Genomic DNA, 18,333 nt, shown 5'->3' with positions numbered 1-18,333 from the left:
TGAATCCTGCAGATAAAACGGTGGGTAAAAGAAGATATGGAATATAGTACCTACTATGAGTTTATTTACATAGAAAAAAATAGGCCAAATGAATCCATGGTGTCAGAAGATAGGACTGATTACTTTGGGGGGGTGCAATGTGGGGGGAGACACTGGAAGAGGATACAAGGAAGGCTTCTAGATGCTAATGTCCCATTTGTTAAATTAATTTTGGTGCTGGTTACATCACCATATTTACCTTGTGAAATACAGTGAGCTGTACACATTATATGGTTTATGTATTTCTCTGTAGGTATGCTACACTTCAAAAACAATAGCAATAATAATAAGTAGTAAAGGGCCAATAATTGTAAGGAAATTCCTGAAAACCTGTTAGAACTTCCAAATAATATTGGCACAGTGATGGATAAGTTACCCAATGAACTATATCAGGAGGCTCACAGAAGACCAATAAATATGGGGAATTTTGATACAGGACAGTGGTGGCATGTCAGATTAGAGCTGGAAAATGAGTATCTATATGAAAATAGACTAAAATGGGATCCCTGCCTCACACCATATATAAAAATCAAGGATTTAAATTGATTATGGAATTAAATGTCAAAAATAAAATTTTATAACTCCTCATAGAAAATACAAGTGAATCTTTTAGACTTCAGGTAGACAAAAATCTCTTACAAGCAAAAAGAAGTGACTATGAAATTAAATTCTAGTAAATTTTACTATTAAAAATTAAGAATTTTGTTTATCAAAGGAAATATCACAAAAAAGAAAGAACAATTTAAAATTGGGGAAAATATTAACAATACACACAAATAAAAAAACAATAATACCAGGAATGTATTTATGGAACTCTTGCAAATCAGTCAGATGCATAAGCAATGCAATACGAAATAGGCTAAAGATCAGAGGCATTTCACAGTAAAAGAAACATATGGCAATGACGATATGAAGATAAGTTAGTATCATTAGTGATCAGAAAAATGCAAAATTAGCATAGAGAAATACTTCTAAATCTGCTCAACTAGCAAAAAAACAAGTTGAGGAGTTTCCGCTGTGGCATAATGGGATCAGCGGTGTTTCTGCAGTGCCAGGACCCAGGTTCAATCTCCCATCTGGCACAGAGGGTTAAAGGATCCAGTGTTGCCACTGCAGCATAGGTTGAAACTGCAGCTTGGATCTGATTGCTGGCCCAGGAAACTCCAGATGCCACAGGGCAGCCACAAAAGAAAAAAAAGTTGATAAATATCAAGTATTAGAGAGGATGGCAGATGCAGAGAATCTTCTGCACATCATTGGTGGGGGGGTTTGGACTCCAAACTGGTACAGCCACTTTAGAAAACAGCCACCATCTCCCAAACTGGACATTCACATACCCTATGTTCCAGCAATTCTACTCCTAGGTATACAGTTGACCCTTGAACAATAGGATGGTTTGGGGCTACACCTCCCCCACCCCCCGTGTAGTCAAAAATTGGTGTTTAACTTTAAAGCCCCTCCAAGGTTTCACATCCTCAGATTCACCAATCCTGAAGATGTGTAGTACTGTAGTATATATTTCTCAAAAAAATCTGCATATAAGGGGACCCAGGCAGTTCAAACTCATATTGTTCAAGAGTCAACTGTATACCCAGGAGAATATTTTGGACATTAAAACAAGCAACATATACAATACAAAACTGGTCAGGGGAAATTAGTTTAAAATAGTAAAAACAGGAGTTCCCGTCATGGCGCAGTGGTTAACAAATCCGACTAGGAACCATGAGGTTGCGGGTTCAGTCCCTGCCCTTGCTCAGTGGGTTAACGATCCGGCGTTGCCGTGAGCTGTGGTGTAGGTTGCAGACGCGGCTCAGATCCCGCGTTGCTGTGGCTCTGGGGTAGGCCAGTGGCTACAGCTCCAATTTGACCCCTAGCCTGGGAACCTCCATGTGCCGCAGGAGCGGCCCAAGAAGTGACAAAAAGACAAATAAATAAATAAATAAATAAATAAATAAAATAGTAAAAACATAGAAACAATCTAAATATCCATCACCTGGAGAATGCATGAGTAAACTATAATATATTCAGAGGAATATTAAACAGCAATCAAATGAACTTCAGCAACATACAACAGTATAAATGTAACTGAGAAATATGATGTCATGAAAAAAGTCTCAAAAGATTATAGAGTGTAAAGTTCGAAACAACTGAAATTTAAAATACACAGCTTTTTTATTGAGGTAAAATTCACATACAATTAACTAATCACTTTAAAGTGCACAATTCAGTGACATTTAGTAAAAAAAATGTATAATTCTTAAGAATACATATAGATGCAACAACACTGTATAAAAAGAAAACTAAGGGAACATTGGAAAGGATTAAAGACGATTGTACGTGAGTGGATGGGTGGGTGGGACAAGCAGAGGTGTGAAATGGTCTAAAGAGGGGACTCCTATGGCTAGATACAGGGTATTTCAAGGCCCTAGCTTTACTTCTGGCTCATAAGTCTATGAGTGCTTATTTCATTACGGAAAATGGCCAACTACATAAACAAACAAATAAAAAAAAAACTGGTCCTCTTTGCCTCCTCACATCAACAAGTGCTGTCAACTTTTTGCAAAGAAGGTAACTTTCACAATGGGTGCTCTGAAAATAAAACAGGAAAATTTCTTTTGAGATAAATTATCACTTAAAATTTTATGTGAAGTAATTTCTTTGGGGGAAAATGCTAAGGCAAAATGGCAAAAGGCCTCTGAAATCAACATTATATTTGGGATAAGTCACATGGACTCCTGAAAGTGAGAAAGGTAGTCAGCTTTCTTACGATGGAACATTTTTGCCTTTTCACTGCTGGAAGATGAGTAATCTCAGACTCCTGGCAGGACTCAACCAGGATAACCCACCTCCTCCAGGAAGCCTTCTCAGGCTATACATATATCCCTTCCACTCAGAACAGACACTATATCCCATAATTTAGAGTTATTTCATTAGGGTCCCTAAAGAAAGGTCTTTTTACAGGAAATAACACAGAATTGTGATTAAAAATTGAGGCTTGAGAAACAACAATAGTGCCGGTACTGTCTAAATGCTTTAAAATTAAGACCATTTTGGTTAACATTTAACATATAACCACCTATTAAATCTTTACAACCCAAAGAAGAGGTCAAGTTATTATCCCCACCTTAGAGATAAGGAAACAGAGAGGTTAATTAACTTTCATTAGGTCACAGAGCTAGTAGGTGTTGGGTTAGAATTTTAACCCAAGCACTTGAGCTCCTGAGCTCACTTAACCACTCTGGAGCCTTAAGCCTTCAATAACTTAACTTTCCTAATACAATCAGTTTGGCCCCAGACCTTTGGGTCAGAAATAGTGTTTGGCATCTGGCACAGAGGAAGAGAATTGGCTTGAAAGCAACCCAGGTTCTATGCCTGGCTCTGACACTGATGCTTGACCAGACTTGGGCAAGGCCACTGCCTCTCTTTTGACTCTCAGTTTCCTTCTCTGTAAAATGAAGAGTTGGACTTGATGGTCTCTAAGGCCCTTCCAGGGCTAATGCTTTATGAGCCTGGGATTCCTGGCTGGATTTCTTGCAGCTCAGGCCATACTGGCTCTTCCTGGGCCAGGTCTGGCCCCTCCGGCTAGGCTCAGTGTCTCACATTTGGCTCTGCTTCCCATAAATAAGAGAAAAAGAACAAGGGGAAATATCCTCCTGAGAGACTGGGAGGGATCCCACGGCTGCTCTGGATGCTTTGAAGAACTTACAGTCATTAACCAGAGAGAGCTACCTGCCAAGTGAAGGATGGAAAGAAACTGGACTAAAGGGAGAAATGAACTCACAAAACTTGGCTACATTCAAACTCAAAGGGCATCTCTGAGTACTTAAAGAACTGACAATGTTATTGCAACAAGATGAGCCAGCGTCTTAAAGAACTGAAGAGAGGATAAGCACCAAACTGGAAAGGACCAGAGAACACAGGAAAAACCTAATAAACTACATACCAACCAAGGTTATTTACAATCTGGGAAAAGAGTGGAATAAATGAAAGGCAGTATGGGCATACCTGCCTCCACCATCCCACCACGGTAGAGGTAGGTGTACTAAGAAGCTATGCATCCCAGGAACCCTAAAGGCATTAGGCCATAGCATGTGTTTTTATCCTACTTTAGAGATGATGAGACAGAGTCTTCTGAGATTCAGATTCTGGTCTGTGTCTTCCATCATTAGCTACGTGAACCTGGCCAAGTAACTTCACCAGCTTAGGGTCTTGGCTACTTTAGCCATAAAATGAGGAGCTGAATAAAATTATAGAAGATGAGGCTTCTAGCTCAAGAATTTCGCAGTTCAAAAAGTTACCAAATACTTTTTTAATATTCACCTAGAAAAGCATTCATGCTGGACTAGTTTAATTTGTTTATATTTTAAATCATTGGAACTCAATGGATTCCACTGTGCTGAGCACATGATATATGAATCCAAGAGCAAAACAATTAAAGCTTTAGGCTTCAATGGCTCTGTTGATTTTTGTCCACTGGCTACTACCCAGGATGGCCACATACATTCTTAAGAGGGTTGTGCACTGTACAAGGGCACCTAGCCAAGAGGGGTGAAGGAGATGGGGCCGAATTTCAATCTGCCCTCTGGCATGAGCCTGGTGTTCCTGAGGCTAGGTCCAAACTAAAGTGCATTATGAGTTTGTAGGTGCCTCTGAACTATCCATCAATGCTGAAGCAAAGGAGTGAGAAAGATCGTGAAGCAATGGCCAAGTTTGCATTCAAGTTATTTTACATGCAGGACTTGTAATTTTACCTTTGTTTAAAGCATGTCCAGGAGTTTCCATGGTGGCTCAGCAGTAATGAATCTGACTAATATCCATGAGGACGTGGGTTCGACCCCTGGCCTTGCTCACTGGGTTAAGGATCTGGCCTTGCTGTGGCTGTGGTATAGGCCGGAAGCTACAGCTCCAATTTGACCTGTAGCCTGGGAACTTCCATATGCTATGGGTGCGGCCCTTAAAAAAAAAAAAAAAAAAAAAAAAGTCAAGATACCTCCTTTCACCTCCAGGAGAGTTTATAAGCCCCTCAATAAAACCAGTCCTATCCTTTATGATCGCCCATCAATAATGAACCAAAGCACCACTGGCCAGGATGCTTTTTTTTTTTTTTTTTTTTTTTTTTTTTTTTTTTTTGTCTTTTTGCTATTTCTTTGGGCCGCTCCTGCGGCATATGGAGGTTCCCAGGCTAGGGGTCGAATTGGAGCTGTAGCTGCCAGCCTACGCCAGAGCCACAGCAACGCGGGATCCGAGCCGCGTCTGCAACCTACACCACAGCTCACGGCAACGCCGGATCGTTAACCCACTGAGCAAGGGCAGGGATCGAACCCGCAACCTCATGGTTCCTAGTCGGATTCGTTAACCACTGCGCCACGACGGGAACTCCCTGGCCAGGATGCTTGAATGGACTATTTTGAAAATCTGAACCCAAACTCAAAGGATTAAGACATTTTGCATATTGGCAGCATGAACAGAAAAGAGAGAGAGCCTTTCCAGGTGATTCCTTAGAAAGGGGCATCTCTTATTTAGCTGAGCATGCCCTGATGTTTAAAACAAATCTATTTAATTACTTCGACACTTCTAAAGCTGGTAGCTACCGAATACTTGCCAAAATGCAGAAGAAAAAAAAATTGGGGAAAAAGTTTGCTGGATCCCATTCTGGGCTTCTAAAGTCAATGGGGTCTTTACACGTGGACAATTCTTTGTCACCATTATCAAGTCACTCATTTTGAGGCTCCTGATTTTTCTAGCAACAAATTAGATCTGCACGTAGTTCACTCACCATCTTTTTCCTTTAAATTATGATCCACAGCTACAAACTCCAATCATTCTGGATTTACTGGGTCAGTTTCAATTTCAAATATTCTACCCCTCTCTCTTCTCAATAAAAAGTTCCCAACTTTTTATTTGGAAAATATGGTTGCTACAATAACAGCATTACCCTCACAAAATATCACTCATGCCAGTCACATCAAAACTACAACGCACATATTTAGTTTGTGGCCATCAAAAGGAGAACTGGCTGGTCCATCTAGGGCCTGAGACCATTTTCTTGGTCTCATTAAAGAAAAAAAACTAATGCATTTGCTACTAAACAAGTTTTGGATTCACCAATTTAGGACTCAAGTGAACTTTTTCCCTTGTTCTAGAAGAGAGTTTTTCAAGGCTAAGAAATGACTATTTGATGGAAGGGTACACAATCTGGAAAAACTGAAGCCATGGGGCTTTCCAACTGCCAAACTCCCACATGCTGGCTCTCGAGACACATCCACACTCACTATTAAAGTGTCACCATTTATAATTTGGTGCTAAATCTTTCTGAAGCTAAGCTACTCAATATGGTCTACTGAAAAAAGTGATTCCTTACTCTACTAAAACATAGGGATAAGATCAACTAGATGGTCATAATAAAAGTTACCTATTCTCAAGTTGAAAATTAAGTTATTAAAACTAGACTGGCATCATGAAAGGGAATCCAAAGGACGATTTCGATAAACAGGTTCCACTCAATGCTTATAGCACTTCTGAAAGGATATAGCTGATTCTGGTTTTGTTTTGCTGCCTCTGCAGTATTTTTGAGTCTCTTTTCCCCCAGGTTCCTCACTCTGAATCCTCAGAGCATGGAGTAAGAAAAATCATAATTATGAGGAAATTTTATGATGTTGGCCAAGCACTTGAATACACAACCAGCTCATTTTTTTTTCCTCCAGCCTCCCCACCTTGTGAAGTAGGTGAAAACTTCATTTTAATACTGTGACTATGGAAATAAATGTTACTGAGTAATGTTTTTCATACTCGGATCTGTTGGTCAGAATCTTTGTAGGATCAGAGAAAACTTTAAAATGGAAAAACACTGCATTATGTTCCCACCAGTTTTGGTCATTTCGGCGTGATCATGAATAAGCTATAGATTCTGAGTCAGATGTGTGCAGTTTGCTTTGGACTTTGTTCTTGCTTACTTATAAAACCTTTAAAATGTCCTTCTAAATTACAACAATTCAGTAAAAACTCAAACCTTCGGGCTTGGTTTCCTCTCTCTTACAGGCTGAGTCATAAAAATAAATCTTAGCCATTTCAATAGCCAACACGCCCCTCACATTAAGAATTGGTATTGTTCCCCAGGTCTCTTGTTTCATCCAAGGGTCACACCCAGCTCACATCTGAAGAAAGAAACAGCTCGAGGACTCATCCAGCGCAACATTTGCACATTTAATAAGAGAGTAGAACCTCTGCCAAGTTACTGGGGTGAGTTACATCAGAATCTTCCAGGGGAACTTCTGAGGAACTGTTATGAGCGTGGGCTTTGGAGGTCACCAGACCTCGGTTCAAGTCCTGATGCTGTGTGAGCTTGGTCCCATTACTTATCATGAGCCCGAAATGAGGATGTTCCCAATATCAGCCTCATAGAATGAAAAGAGGGAAAAGAGCAAAGACATCTGGCAGTAAAGGGCCTGGCACCGTTTGAGAGCCCACTAGGTGCTTGCTGTTTTACTGCTCCAGGCACTTCAGAGCTTAGCCAGTGCTGAGGGAGCATATGTCCTCAGTTCTTCCACTCCTCCAAGTCTTAGAGTGATAAGATTCTCTACAAATCAAACCGCTGGAGGAGGGAGAATATTCCCTCACCCCAAAATCCAGGGTTAGGACTTAAATCAGGAAGTCACAGACTTCTGGGGCTTTTAGAGTTAAGAGAACACATTAAGTTAATATATGCAAATTATATATACAGTGTCTGACATACAGCAGGCAATGAATATACATCTATCCTCACTTTCCTTTATACCCAAAGGAACTAAAATCCCAGGCCCTAAAGTGACTCACCTAAGGTCATACAACCAGTTAATAGTAGAGCTGGAATTGGTACTTAAGCCTTCGCTTTTTTTTTGTTGTTGTTGTTGTTGTCTTTTTATGGCTGCACCCGCAGCATATGGAGGTTCCCAGGCTAGGGGTCAAATTGGAGCTGTAGCAGCTCGCCTGCACCACAGCCACAGCCACACGGGATCCAAGCCAAGTCTGTGACCTACACTACAGCTCATGCCAATGCCGGATCCTTAACCCACTGAGCGAGGGGACAGGGATTGAACCCACGTCCTCATGGATACTAGTCAGGTTCGTTACCCCTGAGCCACAACAGGAACCCCTCATACTTGGGTTTTTAAATGATCTCCCCAACTAACAAATGCAGTATATGCCATCCCCATCCCTGACTGCAAGACAGAACTAGATTCCCTCCGGTCCATGATGGAAATCTGTCTGTATGGACTAGGGCTTGCGAAGGGCAGGGACAGAGCTCCCTTTCCTGGGACAGGAAAGACAGGGGGCTCTCTTTCCTCCCTGGCTGACGATGGATCACAACAGTCTCAGGTGTTCCCTTATAAACTTAAAACTTTGGCAACTTTCCCAAGGGTTTTTACAGCTAGTTGAAATTGGGGGGAATGGGGGCAGGAACAAGTAGATCCAAACATGTCCCTCCTTTGTCTCTTAGGCCAAGTCTGCAGCAGTGATCAGCATGGATCTCTGGGTTCACAGGACTGCAAATGGTCCTACTGAATATCAATGGAAAATTCTGATTCTGTCCTAGGTATTGCACAAAGGAACTGGTTCCAAATGCTGAGGGTCAGGGGAAGGACAGCTGACAGGCTTGAACTGAGCCTGGGGAAGGAGAGAAGACATCAAAAGTGGGTGGAAACCGCCTATATTCATTTATAATTCAGGAAGTCATTCAAGAAATATGTATTGAGCACTGACTCTCAGAGACTTTCTGGACTGGGATACATGGTAGGGGGAGGGGACTGGCAGCAAAGAGCACAGAGAGGCTGTGAAATCTGGGCTGAGGAAGGAAGGAGGGGTAGGAATTAATCAGGTACAGAGGGTTGTTCTAAGCCAGGGGAAGGCACATTTTTTGCTACAAAGGACCAGATACAAAATTTCTTAATCTCTGCAGGCTATACAGTCTGGATTGCAGCTACTCAACTGTGCTGTTACAGGGAGAAATCAGCTATAAACAGTACATAAAGGAATAGGTGTGACTATGTCCCAATAACTTTCACTGGTGAACAGTAAAATTTGAATTTCTTATAATTTTCACATCATAAAATATTCTTCTTTTTGTGATTTTTTTTTGAACACTTTAAAAATGAGGAACCGTTCTTAGCTTAGACTTTAAGGATAACTATATTAAGCTATATAAGGGTTTAGGCAAGCCATTCCTGAACTATGAAGAGAATATGCATTTCTAAACCACAGATTCTCTTAGACCTTTATACCCAGAGCTGGGACTGGGTGAGACAAGAAAGTTGCCTATGGCTCAAAATTTAAGGGGGCATTCACAAATAAGTAGAGAGCTAGCACCTGCCTCCTTAAAATTTGTACCATAGGCACCTGCTTGTCTCACCCCAAGTCTGGTCCTGCTGGACCCAAGCATGGAGGTACGTTACTATGATCTGGCGACTTCCTGCTCAACCATCTCTGCTTTGGATGCCTTCCTTGTGATGCACAAGTTTGCAGGTAACAATCCTGTTCCCAGACACTGCCCTGGGGAGAATGTGGATAATAAGAAAAATGACTTAATGCATGATAATAAAAAAAGGATTAGGCAGAAGAGGAGGGCGAAACTATGCAGACTGGAGTTTGGAGAGAACTGTGGGGAAAAAGAAGAAAGAAAGGTTTACTTGAAAGTTGAGTTGTTGCTGATGGGGTAGCATGAGAAAGACTAAGATGAAATCAATATCCAAGGAAAAGGTTTAACAAGTTTCATTTACATTAAAACTATAAACCTTCAGTGCCACTCTTTAACTTTCATTCATTATATCTATACATACACTTATATCCAAATACATATTGTAATTCATGCATCTCATAATAGACATATCTAGAATATATAAAGAACTCAATACTTTAAAACAAAAATTTAGGAGTTCCTATCATGGCTCAGTGGTTAACGAACCCAACTAGCATCCATGAGGACATGGGTTCGATCCCTGGCCTCGCTTAGTGGGTTAAGGATCTGGTGTTGCCATGAGCTGTGGTGTAGGTTGCAGACGTGGCTCAGATCCTACGTTGTTGTGGCTCTGGTGTAGGCCAGCGGTTATAGCTCTGATTCAACCCCTATGCTGGGAACCTCCATATGCCATGGGTGAGGCCCTAAAAGACAAAAAAATAAATAAATAAAATAAAACAAAAACTTAAAAATGGGCAAAGGATTCGAATAGGCATTTCTCCATAGTTACACAAATGGTCAACATGAAAAGATGTCAGCATCATTAGCCATCAGGAAAATGCAAGTCAAAACTACAATGAGCTATCAGTTCTTACCCACTAGAATAGCTATAAGCAAAAAGATAGACACTAAGAAATGACTGTCAGAATGTAAAGGAATTAGAACCTTTGCACATTGCTGGTGAGAATATAAAAAGCTGCAGCTGCTTTAGAAATAGTGTGGCAGTTCCACAAAAAGTTATACATAATTACATAACCTAGCAGTTCCATTTTTAGATATATACCCAAAAGAAAAACATGTCCACTGAAAAAACTGTACATAAAAATTCATAGCAGCATTATTCATAATATCCAACGAAGTTTTAAAAAAGCCTCAATGTCCAACAACTGATGAATGGATAAAGAAAATGTTTATATTTATACAGTAGAATATTATTCAGCAGTAAAAAGTAACAAAGTACTGATACATGCTACAATTTATATGAACCTTGAAAATATTACACTGAGTGAAAGAAGCCAATCACAAAAGACCACATACTATATGAGTCCATTCATATAAAAGTCCAGAATAGGGAAATCTATAAACATGGAAAGTAGATTAGCAGATGCTTAGGATTGGGGCGGGGGTAGAGATGGAGAGAATGAAGGGTGATAGCTAAAGGGTATTTTTTGAGGTGATAAAAACGTTCTAACATTGTGGTGATGATTGCACATATCTGTGAATATATCCTAAATCACTGGATTATATACTTCAAATAGGTAAACTATAGGGTATGTGAATTCTACCTAAATAAAGTGATTTTAAAAATTTAAAAAATCCAAATATTTCTTCTTCCCTCCAAGGAGATCTGCTTTTGGGTTTCGCAGGAGGGCTCTTCCTGAAGATCACTGTGTCTTTGTGTTGCTGAATGCTGAGGTGGTTTTCCACTGAGCTCTTTCTAAAGGCTTGAGGGGTGATGGCCTAAGTGAGAGTGAAGGAATTATCATTCAAGGGCCAAGTATTGGGGCCAGGGATTTGGATAACTAAGTTCTGCAAAATTCATGTCCAATCTGAGGCTCTGAATGCATCCAGGTCACCTGCTAGAACCAAAAAAGAGAAAAAAAAAAAAAAAAAAAACAACCAAAAACTACTGGACAGGGTCAGAAAATGACCTCAGCATTATTGTCTGAGAACAGCTTTTCAGGAAGGGCCCTGGCTTAGCCAGGAGTCAGTCTGGTCATGGATGGGTTGCGGAATAGTCACTACCTCCACTCCATTGCCAATGATGCTTCAATCCCTGCATGTGGAATCTGAATCACTCCAAGAGGCCTACAAGCCCTGAGGGGGCTGTTGTACTTAGGTCAGCACCCAGGGGGACTGGGTGGGGGGAGGGACACTTCATTGCTCATGACTATGGGAAGGTCATTCTATGGGCAGCTTGAGTCCCTCCTATGTAAAAAGGCATGGTGTGGGTTATATCAGGCCTTCATATGATGCTCTTATTTTTGCCCACAGGTTCTGATTCTTTTCAGGTCACATTCTAACCATGGCCCATTTCCAGGGATGGAGCAGGCCTCTCTAGCTGCTAATTTCCATTATGCAGGACATCTGGGGAAAAGGGAAAAAAAAAATCCTAATGCTGACCATGTCTGTCCCAAAGCTACCATGAGATCTGTATACTGACTTATTGAAGTGATTACTTTCCAACTGTGACTTCCTCCATCCTCTATCTTCTTACTTCTTTCCTATTTAGAGGAGACCTTTCAATATTTCTTTTAGGATAGGTTTAGTATTGCTGTATTCTTTTAGTTTTTGCTTTTCTGAGAAATTCCTTATTTCTTCTATTTTAAATGATAATCTTGTTGTGTAGAGTATTCTAGGTTGCAAGTTTTTCCCTTTTAGAACTTTGAATATATCTTGCCACTCCCTTCTGGCCTGCAGTGTTTCTGTAGAGAAATCAACTGATAGCCTTATGGAATCTAAAATAGGGCACAAATGAACCTATCTACAAAACAGAAACAGACTCACAGACATAAACAACAGACTTGTGGTCACCAAGGAGGAGAGGGATGGACTGGGAGTCTGGGGTTAGTAGATATAAACTATTACATTTAGAATGAATAAACAACAAGGTCCTACTGTACAACACAAGGAACTATATCCAATCTCTTGGGATAGACCATGATGGAAAAGAATATTTAAAAATTGGCGCAACATTATAAATCAACTATACTTTAATAAAAAAAATATTTTTTTTAAAAAGCTACAATCAGAATAACAGTGGTGGAGTTCCCGTCATGGCTCAGTAAAAACGAATCTGACTAGTATTCATGAGGATGCAGGTTCAATCTGTGGCCTCACTTGGTAGGTTTAGGATCCAGTGTTGTCTTGAGCTATGGTGTAGGTTGCAGACACAACTCAGATCTGGCATTGCTGTGGCAATGGTGTAGGCCAGCGGCTACAGTTCCAATTTGACTCCTAGCCTGGGAACCTCCATATGCCATGGGTGCGGCCCTAAAAGGCAAAAAAAAAAAAAAAAGAAGAAGAAGAACAGTGGCCATGAATACATTCACCTTAAACTAGGGTCCAGAGTTAGTAGCTTTAATCCCATTTATTTTTGCCAAATTCCAGCCAATGGGCTGGTGTAACTACAGAAATGTCCAAGTAAATTCATTCTACACTGCCCCAGTGCAGCTAATAAGGGAAAGTTACCCACAAAGCTGGCCTCTCACAGCCCGTCACATTTTCCACTGATGCACTAGACGTGACTAAACTGTGCAGGGACAGCCCAGGAGCTGGATTCCCTTCTAATGTGCTCAGCAGGAAGGGGCCAGCATCGTCCTGTACCCATGTCATGAACCCCACATAACCCTTAGTAATGGAAGAGGAGGCCTGGCATATCCCCAAACACAGGCTTTCAGCTCAGCCTGTGCACCCTGTGAAATTTTAATTATTTCAAGGTCCAAACTGTACCCAAGTTGCAGGGAGACTAAATTTCCAGACTGGAAAATAAGACATGTTGCTATTTCAGCAGCCATCTATTACAACACTGGACATTAGGGCTCAATGGATATTTGACCATCTATAAAGTACAGCTTAGAAGATGAATTTATTATCGGTTGTTCCCTTTACACATAACAGAGAAAATAAAGAATCAAGGACATACATACCAACAAAGATATTTATATTAAACACTCAAATATTTTTCATTGCCTCAAGTTTAATTTTCTCTGCTAGAGAGTAGAACAAAAGGTAAAGAACAAAGACACATTTTAGAAGGATGGAAGTGCAGCAGGTAGAAGCCTGGTTTTGATTTTCCTCTTTAATGTAGATATTCTAGTGTGACTTCTAAAAAGTAAAAATTCATTTTTTTTTCTATTTTGCTATACATATTCTTGCATGGTAAATTGTCTTGTGGATCAAGGCAGGGAAATAAATGAAGCAATAAAACAGGACCTGGTGGGCTGTCTGCCTTGTTACCCTCACTTTCTACATGTTCTATCATTCAGTGCATGCAGAGCTCAGGTTACATGGGTGACTCCTGCAGAAGTAGGAACCTCTTGTACTCCGTATTCAGAATAACTACAGGTACTTAATCTCCCTAAAATTCAGGCAAGGAGAGAATTTTTTAAAAGTAAAAGTACCCTTAATCGACCTTTAACCTGGAGACTTTAGCCACTTGCCAAAATATGCTGTCTTGTTGAGTCAATAAATCGACAGCAGACAAGGGAGTATTGATGTAACTGGATAAGGGGTAGGTTTTAATTTTTTACAGTCAGGAGGAGGAGGATACCAATACGGTTAGTCAGCCAGCCAGCATTAATCCTCATTAACGTCTCCCATTCAAAGCTATTCTGCTCTGCACAGCTGTGCAAACATAGATTAATTGGGTCATTTTGACAAAAGCAGACAAGAAAAAGATGCTTAAAGTGAAGCAAAGGAACTAATTGGACAAATAACATATTCTCTAAATGTGTGGGAAGGATTGAGCAAGCTACCACATCATAGATAGAGGAGCAAATATTCAAATTCATGCAACTGCAAATGTCTCTGTGTGTGAAGCCAAAGAGAAGAAGGTGGGGACATGCTCTTAACAGAGCATGTGGTAAATGGTCCTGGGGGAGGAGTGTAGCTCTCACTCCCTTCCAGGCACTGTGAACTGAGGACTTTATGGTAGCATTGAATTGAATCTACCAAGGACCATTATTCCCAGTTTACCTTTAAGGCAATTAGGGAAAGGAGGTTAAACAACTTGCCCAAGGTCACATGGCCAGTAGATGATGATGGAGTCAAAGTCACAATTTCAATTCAGGCCAAGTGACTCCAGACACCATGTTTCTAAGCATTGCTCTGCTCTGTTTTCTCAATACTCGGTATCGTGCATTCATTACAGACAGTGTAAAAAGAGGTAGGGCTATTTCATGCCCTTGATAAATTTATAATCTTACTGAAGAGCCAGGATGGACATGTGAAATAATCAGAGAACAGGAACAGGATCATTGCATTGGAGGTCTGCATTTTTTGGTGGAGAAAGCAATTTATAAAAGCTTCCTTACAAGGAAAGGAGATATAATTCACCTGCGCAACTCTTGAGAAGGATTTCCACCAACCCCTAAATTAAAGAATGAGATGTAGAGACAATACCGTACTTTAGAAAATGCTGACTCATTTCTGTCGTGTTTCAATGTTCAAAAAGGTCTCTTCCTTTCAGAAATCATCTTTAAGATAGGACAGAAGGATAACTGGCCCATCCTCTGGCTTCATCTTAAGGGTTAATAAAAATGCCCACAGTTTCCTGGAAGGCCAGACAGAGAGACGGAGAGAGAAGTTCCCAGGGTTCACTCTGTGGGAGGTGTAGTAACCTCTCCCAGCCTCCAGAGACTAGAAGCAGGGAGGAGCTGACTTGCATCATCTCTTTGGTTCTTTTCATTGGAAATTACCCATGCCAAGGCTTGTGACCAGCAGAATAGGGGCAGGTTTGAGTTAGGGACCCGTGAACATTCTCAGAAGTGGCAGGTCTCCCAAAACTGGAGAAATAAGTACAGGCATGCCAAAAATCCTTCTAAAATTGACATTAGATTCACGACCCTCATGTCTGTATGAGTGTATGGGGAACTCTGATAATAGTTTCAGGCCGTCTACTTCCATTTACTTGACTATATTTAAATTTCTGCTGGGTTTTTAATGTTCAAGGTCAAGTGTATATGGATTTTTAAAATCAACGCATTTTTAAGTGGGATGGCCTGTTGCTGTCAGCAGCAGTTTCATGGTGAGTGTTGGACAAGTCATCACAGTGCAGGCTGGACACACATGCAGAACAAGCTTATTTCTCCCTTTGTGGACAAAATTCTGTCAGAAGTGCTGGGGAGCATGTGGATAGCTGACACCACCTCCCGACTCAGGTCTCATGGGGAATCAGGTGAAGATTCAAAACCAAATCCTCTGATACTTGCTGGGTTGAACAGCCTGTCAACTATACAGAAAGAAAGAGCTTCAGGCTGTCACTTTTCAGGCAGGTTCCTAGGGCACCCCTGACACTCCTGAGAGGTGGGTCATGGAATTTAGGGCAGAGCAAATACTCTTGAAATGTCCTGACCAAAAAGTAAAGAGCTCAGTTTAAGCTCCTGGTCAGTGGTTCTCAACTCCACAGAATCATATAATTACCAGGGGAAACCCTGAAAAAATATTCATGTTGTGCCCTACCCTAGTGATTCTGACTCAGAGGGTCTGGGATGGGACCTGGACACTGATTCTAACGTGTTAACCAAGGTTAGGACCATCGTAGTGAACACAGCCAAGTCTGAGATACCAGAAGCATCAGTGAGTAGGGCTACTCAATCCACAGACACTGAAAAGAACAGAATTATTTTCGTTCCTTTAGAAGTTTAATCTAAATTTTAGAGCTTTCCAGATTTTGAGAAGCTAAGAGTGTGAGTTGCCTGTTTTACAATCCTAGTTAAACCACTTACTAGCTAAGTGACTCTGGGCAAGGCACAGAACCTCCTTAAGACTCTATTTTCGTAGCAATGCAAGGGGTTAATAATCAGAGCAATATCAGAAAGCAGTCGAGATGACTGCATGAAATCAAGGATGTAAGTTGCTTAGCCCAATGTCTAGCACACATAAAATATTAGCTCACATGGTTTACAATGATGAAGAAAATAAAAATACTCTAGCCATGTATCAATTAAAGGGATGTTCTAGGCTGGGTATTTATTTATAGGTCCAAGTTTTAAAGAATTGTGAAGAATGGAATGTAAGAGTTATAGAAACAGTTTCTCCATGAAATTCAGGTGAAGGAAGCAGGGCTATTTATCCAGGAAAGGAAGAAACCCAGAGGACACATGATGCTGGCTTCAGACACAAGATCAGGCCCAGGGTGGGCAGCCAAATATATTTATTTATGGAACAGAAATCTAAACTTAAAGAGGGGGAACTGTGGATGGAGAACCCAAAAATTTGGATGAAAAAAAAATGCTTTTATTAACCACTGAGAGAAATTTAGCATTTCCTTCAATTATGAATAAAGGCAACAAAACTCAAAAGTACAAGCAGGACCTGTGGTCTTATCATCAATAGAAATCAAAGGTATTTCCATATATCATAATCATGGAAGAAACCCTAAAATAGTACTTTTTTTTTTTTTTTGTCTTTTGTCTTTTTAGGGCCACACCCAAGGCATATGGAGGTTCCCAGGCTAGGGGTCTAATTGGAGCTGTAGCCACTGGCCTATGCCACAGCCACAGCAACGTGGGATCTGAACCATGTCTGGGACCTACAACACAGCTCACAGCAACACTGGATCCTTAATCCACTGAACGAGGCCAGGGATTGAACCCGCAACCTCATGGTTACTAGTCGGGTTCGTTACCAATGAGCCACGACGGGAAGTCCCTAAAATAGTACTTATAATTAGGGTGACCAAATCTAAGGGGCCTCCCAGAACGCGGGACTTAAGTTCTAAAACTGGGAAAACCCCAGGCAAATCACTCCCTACTAAAGTTCATTACTACTTTGAAATTATGGTAGTTATCACATCCCTAGATGTCATTATTTAGTGGGCTGATAAAGAAGCACCCTGTTATAGCCCCCTTTCAAAAATATCTTAGTAAGAGTTCCCGTCATGGTGCAGTGGTTGACGAATCCGACTAGAAACCATGAGGTTGCAGGTTTTATCCCTGGCCTTGCTCAGTGGGTTAAGGATCTGGCGTTGCAGTGAGCTGTGGTGTGGGTTGCAGATGCGGCTCAGATCCCGCGTTGCTATGGCTCTGGCGTAGGCCAGCGGCTACACCTCCGATTCGACCCCTAGCCTGGGAACCTCCATATGCTGCGAGAGCGGCCCAAGAAATGCCAAAAAGACAAAAAAAAAAATAAAACAAAAAACTTAGTAAATGTATGTCCACATAACCTGTGTCTGTTATAATCCTTTGGCTTTTTTGTTTGTTTGTTCGTTTTTTGTTTTTTGTTTTTTTGGTTTTTTTTTTTTGTCTTTTCAGGGCTGCACATGTGGCATGTGGGAGTTCCCAGGCTAGGGGCTGAACCAGAGCTGCAGCTGCCAGCCTACGCCACAGCCACAGCAATGTGGGATCTGAGCCGCATCTTCAACCTACACCACAGCCCACAGCAATGCCGGATCCCCAACTCACTGAGCAAGGCCAGGGATTGAACCCCTGTCCTCATGGATACTAGTCAGGTTTGTTAACCACTGAGCCATGTCGGGAACTCCTATAATCCTCTGTATTTTATTTGATGCATTTAAAACCTGTTCTTCTCAGCCCAAAGGCATCACCAAATTGCCAAAAGGGCCCATGGCATAAAAGGTTAAGAGGGAAGAAACTAAAGAGAATTGGCCAGAAAATGGAGAAAACCAGATCTAAGTTCCTTTAGGCTTTGCTACCTAAAAGCAATGATGAGCTATGTGGTAGAAAAGAATAGAAGTGTGTATCTCCCAAGGACACAACTAGATAACCAGTTAAAGGAGCTATGTTCCCAATCTCGAGTCTCTGTTTTGTAATCCTATGTACAGTAGGAATCTCCTTAATTTCTCCACTCCTGATGACATGTCTATATATGTATTTTGTTATTTACACTGTTGCAAAGTTCAT

General features: G+C 41.0%; 1 protein-coding gene and 1 long non-coding RNA gene across 9 annotated transcripts in view; both read right to left on the bottom strand.

Annotated features, from left to right (window-relative positions):
• PLCE1 (phospholipase C epsilon 1) overlaps positions 1–18,333 on the bottom strand; it is a 348,858-nt gene that overhangs the window by 292,638 nt on the left and 37,887 nt on the right. The gene's annotated exons all lie outside the window — the stretch shown is intronic.
• LOC146396988 (uncharacterized) lies at positions 2,390–7,504 on the bottom strand. The gene is made up of 2 exons (XR_014826719.1): positions 5,417–7,504; positions 2,390–5,119 (listed from the first exon to the last, which is right to left on the bottom strand). It is a non-coding gene; the product is annotated as an uncharacterized LOC146396988 (long non-coding RNA).

Source organism: Sus scrofa, chromosome 14 (assembly GCF_054392235.1).
Source record: "Sus scrofa isolate SSC_HxYL_T2T_F1_AM1 chromosome 14, Sscrofa_HxYL_maternal_Yorkshire_Landrace_v2.0, whole genome shotgun sequence".
Lineage (NCBI taxonomy): Eukaryota > Metazoa > Chordata > Mammalia > Artiodactyla > Suidae > Sus > Sus scrofa.
This window is presented reverse-complemented; position numbering and strand designations above follow the sequence as displayed.